This window comes from Cervus elaphus, chromosome 28 (assembly GCF_910594005.1).
Source record: "Cervus elaphus chromosome 28, mCerEla1.1, whole genome shotgun sequence".
Lineage (NCBI taxonomy): Eukaryota > Metazoa > Chordata > Mammalia > Artiodactyla > Cervidae > Cervus > Cervus elaphus.
In genome coordinates this window covers 36,413,176-36,424,435 of record NC_057842.1, presented here as the reverse complement: position 1 = coordinate 36,424,435, position 11,260 = coordinate 36,413,176, and the positions used below count along the sequence as shown (strand labels likewise).

Below are 11,260 nucleotides of genomic sequence, written 5' to 3'. Positions count from 1 at the left end.
ATCACACCTTTGTACTCAAAATCCATTTTAGGAAAGAAGGCTGCAAGCTATATTTGTAGATCCATTATCTAAACTCTAAAAGGGAAGACCTACCTAAATTTTCACTTCTAATATTTGACAGTTTTCTATTTTATCTTCATTATTTCTGATATATATATAGTCTCATGCATGATTTTTGCCACAGTCACTTGAACAACTGGTTCATTGGTCAAAATAAGCAAAGTGAGGGTTTTTCTTTATCTTTTAAACAAAATAATGGCCACTTACTGGACAATGGACCAACTGCCAGGAGTCAAGGTGACTTTCAAGATTCATTTTCAAGGACACCAGAGGTTTTGGCCATCTAAAATGCAGTCACTTACTTGGTAATCTTATAGTCACGGAAGAGTCCATTTTGTGTGAAATTATGGGTCTTTCAAATTTAATAGAAACAATAAAGATGAATATTAAGAAGACTTTTTTTTTTTTAACCAATAAGAGATACACAGTATAGTAGTTTGCCAGGACAGGAGACCTGTTCCTCCCTCTCCATCACTTCCTGGGCAAATTAGTTAGTCTCTCTGGAATTCAACTGTCACCTCTATAAATAGGGATAATGATACCTTATCTCCTGGAAGGGAAGGAACTGAACCAAATGAATTCTTGAGGTCCTTTCTAAGACTAATAAGATGTTTATATGTATACAGGCGAATAAGTGTACAATCTTCTGGAGCAGTAGTAGTTTAGGTTGTTTCTATTGAAGGGAAAATATCACTGAGTTTGGTTCTGAGCTTTCCTCTCTAGACATTCACTGGCATTCCACTTTAAATAAAATGTTGTGTGAAGTTGCTCAGTCCTGTCCGACTCTTTGCGATTCCATAGTGTACTGATTTTTTCAAGTGGCCGAGAAAAGTTATTCCACTTATCTAATTCTGTATACAATTCTGATATGACATGACAAGAGGGATCTTTAAAAAATAGAAGTAAGTATGGAAGTAGGGTCTTGGTTTGCTCTGATATAAAGAAGCTGTGTTATTATGGAATCGATGCTTTCGAACTGTGGTGCTGGAGAAGACTCTTGAGGGTCCCCTGGACTGCAAGGAGATCAAACCAGTCAATCCTAAAGGAAATCAATCCTGAATATTCATTAGAAGGACTGATGGTGAAGCTCTGATACTTTGGCCACCTGATGCGAAGAGCCGACTCATTAGAAAAGACCCTGGTGTTGGGAAAGATTGAAGGCAGGAGGAGAAGGGGACGATAATGGATGAGATGGTTGGATGGCATCACCCCCTCAATGGACATGAGTTTGAGCAAGCTCAAGGAGATGGTAAAGGACAGGGAAGCCTGGTATGCTGCAGTCCACGGGGTCACAAAGAGTCAGACAGGACTGAGCAACTGAACACCACCACATTGTGGAAGGTCACCGCTACTTTTTTTTACAGTCTTCTCCAGCTCCAAATCCCATGGCTCTGAGAATCTTTGAAGTTCCTTTGTATTGGGACACACTAGTTAAAGTAACATTTTGTACCATGATCCGAGTTATTTTATTAGTTTTCAGGAAATATACTCTGATAGAATAATATACAGAAATTAGAATAAATACTCTTTAGTAAGATTTTCAGTTATCAAAATCAGAATATATAAAGTTAAAACTTTATATCATCAGAAAGAATAGTTGTTCATATACTGACACCAGGAAAGTTTCTTTCCACTAAATTCTAGAAGCACTTTCTAAATCAAGCTGTTTCAGAGTACTGCATACAATTTATCTTTTGGACCACTTAATCATGATCTTTTACTTTCTGTCAAAGGATTTTAAGTATTTTGGAGCTTTTCTCTATTGCTTCAAAGAGTTTTGTAGCATCTGTATGAACATTTAAAGGGTAGTACACATTCTTGAGTTTTATTGTATCTTATCTATTTCAAATTAAACAAATTAAATTGCCAAATTTTTTTTTGTCTAGAATATTCTTCTGTTCCATAGCCAGTTGGACAAAAGTTTTCCATTAAGAACATTGTGCTTCCTCTCCTTTATGCTTAATGGATTTATGTAATTTTAAAACATATAATTAAAATCAATTATGTGCTAATATTACCTTATATTTTGCTACCAAGTGGGTTTGGATACTACATCAAATGCTGTGGCTTGGCATAAATACAGACTTGCTCATTTCTTACCTTCATCAGCTCCCACATCTGCCTCCCACAATCCAAGCTGCCTCCTTCCCAGGAGACAAATACACTCCCGATGTTTAGACGTGTTTTACTCTGCTCACTTATGCTCTCCAAAGCTGATTTGCAGAATCATACTTATACTAGTCACCTTTGTCTTCCTTCTCTGTTCTCAGTCTCCAGTTCCATTAAAAAAATTCTAGCACATGATTGTAATGCTGCTGCTGCTGCCGCTGCTAAGTCACTTCAGTCGTGTCCGACTCTGTGCGACCCCATAGACGGCAGCTCACCAGGATCCCCCGTCCCTGGGATTCTCCAGGCAAGAACAATGGAGTGGGTTGCCATTTCCTTCTCCAATGCATGAAAGTGAAAAATGAAAGTGAAGTCACTCAGTCGTGTCCGACTCTTAGCGACAGCATAGACAGCAGCCTACCAGGCTCCTCCGTCCATGGGATTTTCCAGGCAAGAGTACTGGAGTGGGTTACCATGGCCTTCTCCGATGACTGTAATAAGAAACAACAATGTGATTTTACAAAGTGTTTTTTTGCATTCTGTTCGTAGCACAAGGGGAAATCACATTAACCTTAAAACTTTGAAATAGCACAACCAATCAGAGGCCTTCCAAATGCAAGACTCAGCAGCTGTTTGCTACTTCAAAATATATGGTTTAGAGTTTTCATTTTAGCTTCTAAACAAACCTACCAAAATTTGGCACTGGTTACTGAAGGAGTAGATGTTGGCAAGCTGTCCTTAGAGTAGACAGCTACACAACTGGCTCCATGAGCTGTGGGGCACAATTATAAATGTCACCTCTGGACCAAGGAGCAATGATGTTACTTTCAGAGAGACAAATTTCATTGTCCCCGACCCGAATTACTCTTCTGCTCAGTTCAGTTCAGTCGCTCAGTCGTGTCGGCCTCTTTACAACCTCATAGACTCAGCATGGACTCAGCCTCAGCATGCCAGGCTTCCCTGCCCATCACCAAATCCTGGAGCTTGCTCAGACTCAAACCACCAAGCACAATTAAACTCTAATCTCAGTTCACTAGAACTTCAGAAATGTTTTTCAGATTTTGTTTCCTCTGCTGCCCTCTCGTGGTAGAGACAGATGGCTGCACTCGAGTACAGTGGTGGCCACAGCAGCCGCTGTAAAAGGAATTCTTCTGTTGCTGTTGCTTAGTCACTAAGTTGCATCTGACTTCTGAGAGCCCATTGACTACAGCCCACCAGGTCCTCCGTCCATGGGATTTCCCGGGCAAGAATACTGGAGTGGGTTGCCATTTTCTCCTTCAGGATATCTTTGCGACTCAGGGATCAAACCTGCATCTCCTGCATTGCAGGCGGATTCTTTACCATTGAGACACCTGGGACGCCCAAAAGAATTCTTAGTATTTACGTATTATGAAGCTAATTTAAACAAATGACCCCATTCTTTCTTTACAGCAAAATGGTAGAGTCACATATTAGAAAATGAATTGCTGAAATGACATTAATGACATAGAGAATGTGAAGGAATTCAGAGTGGTGTAAATTCTTAAATGAATAAAATGCCTTCTTATGACATAATTATTTTTATTTGATAACTGGTGAATCATTGCTCATAATTTGAATCCAGTCTTATTTGACCCAAATAAAATAAGTTCTCCCATTTTATGGATGAAGTAAACGAAGATAGAGAAGTCCAGCACTTTGCTAAAGTTCCCTGCTAGTCTGACTTCTGACCCTGCACTCCAAAGCACTGAAGACAGCAACATGAGGCATATCATAAACCTTCCAGGGCCTTGTAGACGTCAGGAGGTTCTCCTCCTACCCCTGTCTGTGAATCACTGAAACATCCTGAGTTTAAAAATAAGATGCCTATCTTACCTGCCTATCTCTTTCTACTTTCACTGCACCTACATATATAATGGTTCACTTTCAGGGCAGTGTTCTGCTTAGCAAAGTGACTTGTTTACTGTCACTTTGGACCTGAACTACTCAACAACCAGCGACACTGATTTTATTAGCTACAGACTAGCTGCAAGCTTGCCCAGGAATCCCCGGTGTTCACTTTCTCATTCTGGGAGTGGCAGAACACTGCTATAATCTGTCGATTTGTTTTCGATAGGATATAGTTATGAAGGGTCAAAGTGGAACAAAGGAAAACACACTCTTTCATCATTCATACTGTCTTGTAAAAGTCAATCTCTCTGGAACGAATTTCCCTTCCAAAAGATAGAGAGGTTGATCAAATTGTGGGAGTTAAGTGTTTAAACTGTCCTGAGTCACAGACCCTTTGAAGAGCCATTCTGGGAAAAGTCATCTTGAGGAAATATCCAGAGACTGTGCAAACGTACCCACCCAGGCTCACATGCCTCAGAGACTGTACTGCGGTAGACTAAATGTTGGCCTTCTGAACGCGTTCACATTCTAAGCCCTAGAATTTGTGAATCATACTTTATTCTTTGCATGGCAAAAGAGGCACTGCAGATGTCATCAAGTTAAGGATCCTGAGACAGGGATATTATTCTGGAATATCCTGGTGGACTCACTGTAATCACAGGGGCTCTTATAAGAGAAGGAACCAAAGTCAGAGAAAAGGCCGAGTGGCAATGAAAGAGGAGTGTCGTGAAGTGTCAGAGAAATTAGCCATAGCTGGCTTTAAAGATGTCAAAGATCCTGAGCCAAGATGCAGGCAGCTTCTAGAAGCTGGAAAGGCCAGGAAATGGATTCTTCCCAGAACCTCTAGAAGGAACATAGTCCTGCTGACACCTTGATCGGAGCCACTGAGACCTGTGTCTGACCTGTGTTTGACAGTAAGAAATATACACGGTTCTCACAGTTACAAACTGTAAGATAATACATTTGCATTGTTTTAAGCCACTAAGTTCGTGGTAATTGGCTACAGTGGAGATAGGAAGCAAACACACATATCAGTACATTTCAGGAGTTTATGACCCCACAAGCCTGTCATGAGTGACATGCTTTGGATTAAGGCCTCTTCAAGGTTACTTTCTAGCATAAGCATTTATGCATTGATACTCTGCCTTAGGCAACCGCTGCTCTAGGAAAACAAATATATTTATACTATAATATAAAAATATAAAATATTCTAAAGGCGTTCTAAAGTGCTGAAAGAACAGCTGAATATACATTTTATGTTTCTATAGATGTTTCAATCCAAACAAATAAAAATATTTAAATTACGTTTGTCTTGTGTCCTTGCCAGTTAATGACATCAACAGAACCATATGTTATACTCTATGACATATTACGGATATAATCCAGCATTTGAAATGAAGGAAAACAAATGCCAAAGGGAAAAGAATAATCCTGATCCATGTGGTGTTTTATTATTTAAATTTCATAAATTATGAATAGTTGGCTAGTAAGTTCACACTTGCCATTCTTTCCCTTGGAGATAACTTGAATTTGAGAAAGCTGCTTTTGAGAAAGTATAACATACAGTTCTGTTGATGTCAAGCATCTTTACTCCATTAATGATTTAATGGATCCTAAGAGAACTGTGAGAAAGGCCTTTATTTTGCAGGGAAGATAAAGTGAAAAGCAAAAACCATCCAAGTTATTACAGGCAGAGTTAGAATAATAAAATGGAGTAAGTATGCAGTTCTGTGCTGCCTGTGGTCAGCAAGCTCTGCGTTTTGCGCTCATCCTTGAAGATTTTCTGGGGCCCGACCGCTTGGGCCGGTTTGTTTATTTCTGTGCGCTCCCAGACCCTCTTCCCCGAGCTTGGGGTGCCGGGGGTATTTCGACCAGAGGAGCCAGCTTCCGGCTACAGCGTCTGAGTTGGCCGTGACGGCGGCCCCTCTTCTGGGGCGCAGCACCGCTGCCGCTCAGGGTGGACCGCTCGCCGGATGCCCGCCTCTGACCGCAGTGGGTGAGGGTGGGAGCGTGGTTGGGTGACGGTGGGCGCCTGGGTGGATGGGTGGGGCCGGCAGCAACAAGTACTCAGACGCCCTTCTCTCTGGCTGCTGACGGGGCGGGGGGGTGGGGGTGGTGGTGACGCTGCGCTCTGCTGGGTGGGTCAGCTCCTTCCTTGCATGCAAAAGGGACCGTTGTTCTGGCTCCGCTGCAGTTTCCTGTCTGGTCCTCCCAGCTGGTGGCAACTTGTGGAAGGCGGCGTGCATCCAACTCCAAAACAGATCCCAGGCTAGGGATGCAGTGATTATGGCCCAAAGAAATCAAGCCCTTTTTGGAAGATGGTAAATCTAATGTGACTGGAAAACAAATGATCATTTACACTTTCCTGCATATCCTGAGTAAGAATTGTATCTGTGGACATCATCTAGAGTACATTCTTCAAGAAAATTGTTGGAAGCCAGTGTTCAGGAGCAGCACCATGATGATGGAGTTAATGAGTAATGATGTCACCTGCGAAATGGTATTAGAATACTGCAGAGGCAAGAACTATATTGTTTCCATAGAAATTACAAAGAGCCACGGTATTGACAATAGTTACAACACTGCTATGTTTTAAAAAGTCATTGTAGGAGATATGAAATTAGATGGAACCAGTTTATCTGACGATAAAGAACAGGAAGAGATGGGTGTTCAACCTGAGCAGGAAGGGATGGTGCATGGACACTGATTAAACAGTAAACTAATGTGTAAGTGTCTCTCTTTATTATTCTACATCAGTTAACCACTGGACCTTACATGAGCCCATGCATTTTTAAAATACATCTTTTAATATCATTACTTATTGTATAGCCAAGGACCCCACAGAAATGTTTGCCCAGGACCTTGCACAAACTTACAGGCATCCCTGGCTCAACCTTCACTAGATTCTTTCGGGAAACCCAAAACATAATTGACTTAAATTTTAGCTTTCCACTTTAACCTCCAAGTTTGTTTTCCCTAAGTACATTTAAAAAATCATGTTGCATTTCACTAACCCTATCTTCTCCCACACCTCTTTTGCTCCTTTCTCTTCCTTCTCCGCTCAGTCCGTTTCAAATCCAAAGCAAAGTGCATGTACCCGCGAGTGCACATGTGCGTGGGGGACAGAGAGAAGAGGGAGGAAGAGTAAGAGAAAGAAGAAAAAAGAGAACAAGTGATGGAAATGGTCCTTACTAGCTGGAGAAAAGGAACATGTACAGATGTAAATGTACATCATTCTTACGTGCAGGGCAACGTTGGAAGTGCAGCCCACTTAAAACTCATGTTGTCCCTACTTCGTTGTTCTCCAGAACGGAGGCCCCCATCTTGTTATTTGGTTCAAAAACATTAGTGTCAAGGGTGTTAGGAATATAACAACTCCATCCACAGACACCACTCCTGTGGCCATGACACCTTGGGTCAGAGATGTTAACCACTAACTTTGAAGTCTGATTTCACATAACTATCTCCAGTATATACATGATCTTGAGGAATTATAGATTCTTACACATAGAAAGCATCAGGAAGATAATTTTCCCCAACAGCCCCATTTCACAGATGGGGAAGCTGAGACCCAGAGAGGATGGGTCTGATCCAAGCACATAAGGTAATTCAATTATAAAGAAGGGCTATAGTTTTATAACTCCCTAGTCCAGTGCTTTTAGAACCATATCATGTTATCATTGCACAGGATTCACTCCTTCAGAGAATATATGTATTTTTTGAGTGCCTATTCTGTGTCAGGGACTACCCTATATCATACAGTACAACAGTATCTAAAATCACTGACCCTAAGGAATTTACATTCTAATAGAATAAACATAACACATAGTGTAATTTTAAAGTGTCATGAGTAAAATAAAATAGGATAAAGGGAATCAATAGTGGCTGTAATTTTAAGTACAGTGGTTGAGGTAGCCTCATTGAAAAGTTACATGTGAAGAAGATGCCAAGGAGATGAGGTAGCTGACCATGTGGGCGTGGGAGGAAGAGCATTCCAGATAGAGCAAATAGAAAGTCCCTTTTCAGGAGGATAGCCTGTCTTGCATATCTGAGGAACAGCAAGGAGGCTAGTGAGGCTGAAGCACAGAATAGGTGGTAGAGTAATAGGAGGTAAGGTCAGAGAAATTGCGAGGTGCAGGTGATGGTCAGGGAGCCGCTTGTACTGTCAACACATGGGCCTTTAATCTGAGATGGGGAGGGAGCAGTCATGAGCAAAAGAGTTAACATGACCTGATTTACATTGTAACAGGATCACTCTGGTCCCTTTATGTCGAGTCAGTCAGGAAGATTAGTTAGGCTGGAAGTGATTCGGAGATTCACTACCATTCAGAGGAACTCTCAGAATCAGAATTTCATATGGGTGTTTGCATTTACGAGGGTAATGAGTCTTTGAAACATCTGACTAAATGAAACATTAGCCACATGAACTGTTTGAGAATTAAGATTAACCTTTAAATAGGGAATTCTCAATTCTGCACCTCTGAGAAAAGTGAGATGGCCTAAAAAACTCATAAGCACAGAAAAGCAAAAATAAACTTCAAAACATATTTTGAAGACTGCTAATTCCGAGAAGGGGACGACAGAGGATGAGATGGCTGGATGGCATCACCGACTTGATGGGCATGAGTTTGAGTAAGCTCCGGGAGTTTGTGATGGACAGGGAGGCCTGGCGTGCTGCGATTCATGGGGTAGCAAAGAGTCGGACACGACTGAGTGACTGAACTGACTGACTGAATATTAGGAAGTAGCAACTGTGACTTTGCATTATTTGCAGGAAAAAACACAAATGATACAATGAATCTCTCACGGACATTTTTCTTTAGCAGTAAAGATAACAGAGAAGAGAGAAAACAACTTCTTCAGAGGACTATATACATATTTCTATACATTTCTAATTACTAACACTGATAACCTATTTGAGAATTTGCAGTGTGCTTTCACATACATTGTTTCACGTTATTCGAATGATCTTAAAAGTTTATATAACCTGTAAAGGTTAGTGCTAAGGCTGGACTTCCCACTTCTGGCTTCAGATCCCATGATGCTTGGCTCCACTATATTGTTTACCTGTCTGCAGAGCTTGAAACACACTTATCCTGTAACATCTTTAACTACAAATTAAAAATGAGACACTGAAAGAAACCCAGTCTATCTCATAAAAATCACCCACTTTCAGGTGGGTGTTCTGTGAAGTGTCTCTGTGTTGAAAGGAAATTAGAAATCAACCAAAAATGCTTAATGATGCCCAAATAGGTGACACAGATTTGGAAGTGAGTTCTCTTGCTTACATTAGCACTGGAAGTTATCTTTAGTATTAAAAATTAAAGAAACACTCTTGAGCATCCTGAAATATGAAGGTTTTACAGTAAATATACAATGGATTTGAAAATGATGTTTTACTAAAAATTCTGTTAATAAAAAAGTAAAGCAGATAAAGGGGCACTCCATTTACAAGATTAAAACTTGAAACCAACCTTCTTTTCCTAATATAAAGCTTAAATTGGTTGCTTCATTGCACCTATTTTGACAACCTGTGTTTTGATTATCATTTAGGAAATTAACAAATTTTTTACTTGGCATTTCTCTTTGACCCATGGATTAAAGGTGCTATCAACTTCCTTGCCAAACTCATTCTGTCTCCCTCATTTGTCATTTTGGTCAAAAGAACTTCATCTTTCCAGTTCCTGCCAAATATCACCCCTTACTCATCCTTTTCTTACAACCCATATCAAATCCTGACACCTTCAAAATATATCCAGAATCTGTTTGGTCTTACAGCTTTGGTCCAAATCATCACTGTCTTTGTTTAGATTATTGCTATGGCCAAACTGGTCTCCACACTTTCAGACTTTGTCCCTCTTCCACCTAAATCCTCCAATGATCCTACATGATCTGCAAACTCCCACACCAGTTCACCATGCACCAGCCACACTGGCTTCCAAAATAACAAGCGGGCTCTCACCTTAGGATCTTAGCACTGGCTCTCCCGTTTGCGCAGAACCTTCTTCTCCAGTAACAAATCACTGATTTCCCTAAACCGAGGATATCCAGAAGAAGCACCTTGTATTTGCAAAGTTACTTCATGTATTTCCTGTGATTCTTACCATCCTCAGAAGAGTTCCCATTTTTTTCTTGAAAATTTAAAACAACGCCCTAATCAACCCTTAATGCCGAAGACATGGAATCAGTACCAAAGCGAATATGTCCGTTTTCACATATCCTTCGGCTAAGTAGGTAGTGTTCGTGTCAATCGCTCAGTCACGTCAGACTCTTTCCTACCCCATGGACCCTCACCCGCCAGGCTCCTCTGTCCATGGAATTCTCCAGGCAAGAATACAGGAGTGGGTTGCCAAGTAGGCAATAAGTCCCAACAAAATATCAAGATACCTTCTGGTCCATAGGACATCATCCTTTTATCAAGAGAAAACTTCAGAGCCTTTATCTCTAAGCTTTAATACAAAAACAAAAATAAAAATACAGACGAATATGAAAACATTTTTAATGTTCTTGTATTTTTCTGCATTAAAAAACTAAAAATCTTCCTTTATTATACACATAAATGGATCTTTAGCTTTCATTTCATAAAAGTACCATCTTTGGCCATTTTCTTAGTTTGTGCCATTACAGTTTTTTTGAAAACTCTCTTTGTAACTGCTGTGATGAACTGGAAGATAAGAGATGTATATGTATTAAGTACTATTACTTCTTCAGTTTCATTCTTCCAAATCAGAGCTTCTGAGTATTTTTCGGAGACAATACTTACCAAAACTGTTACCGAAACTTACACCCAATTCAGAAATACGCGATCTCAGAATATTTAGATCTACATCGTGCCGCGTTCATTTTACAAATTCAAAAGATCTCAGGACTTTCACTTGCTTTCTCCCCCAGGTCCACTGACTCGTTACTCGGAAGCTGGGTCGAGCTTTCTGGACCCGCCTGATGTATTACGAGAGCTGTTCCTCTGCCCACTGGGTTCTATAGTCTTGTGGGATGCCGAGAACTTGGAGGTTCCAGAAACGTAGAAATCACCTGGGACACGCCATTAGTCAGCACTAGGACGTGGCATCCGCCCTCTGGACGCTGCCACAGGGTTGCAACCCGGAGACCCGTAGCGATCAAGTGCAGAGAAGCCCCAGCGTCCCGCGTCCAGCTAGACAGTCCCTCCCGGGTACCCGAGGCTGGCCTTAAGACCAGACTAGTAGAGCGAGGATGCGGCGCTCAG

The 11,260-nt window shown here is 41.0% G+C and overlaps 1 protein-coding gene across 3 annotated transcripts in view; it reads right to left on the bottom strand.

Moving 5' to 3' along the window:
* TRAPPC3L (trafficking protein particle complex subunit 3L) overlaps positions 1-11,241 on the bottom strand; it is a 66,358-nt gene extending 55,117 nt beyond the window's left edge. The window contains exons 1-2 of one of the 3 annotated variants that reach the window (XM_043889935.1): positions 10,799-11,241; positions 9,998-10,699 (exon numbers count right to left, since the gene is read on the bottom strand). The gene's annotated coding sequence lies outside the window, so the exon portion shown is untranslated. Of the gene's footprint in view, positions 1-2,160; positions 2,457-9,997 lie in introns of those variants that run through there. The other 2 variants (XM_043889933.1, XM_043889934.1) reach the window with 2 other exon arrangements.
* Between the last annotated feature and the right edge of the window lie 19 nt (positions 11,242-11,260).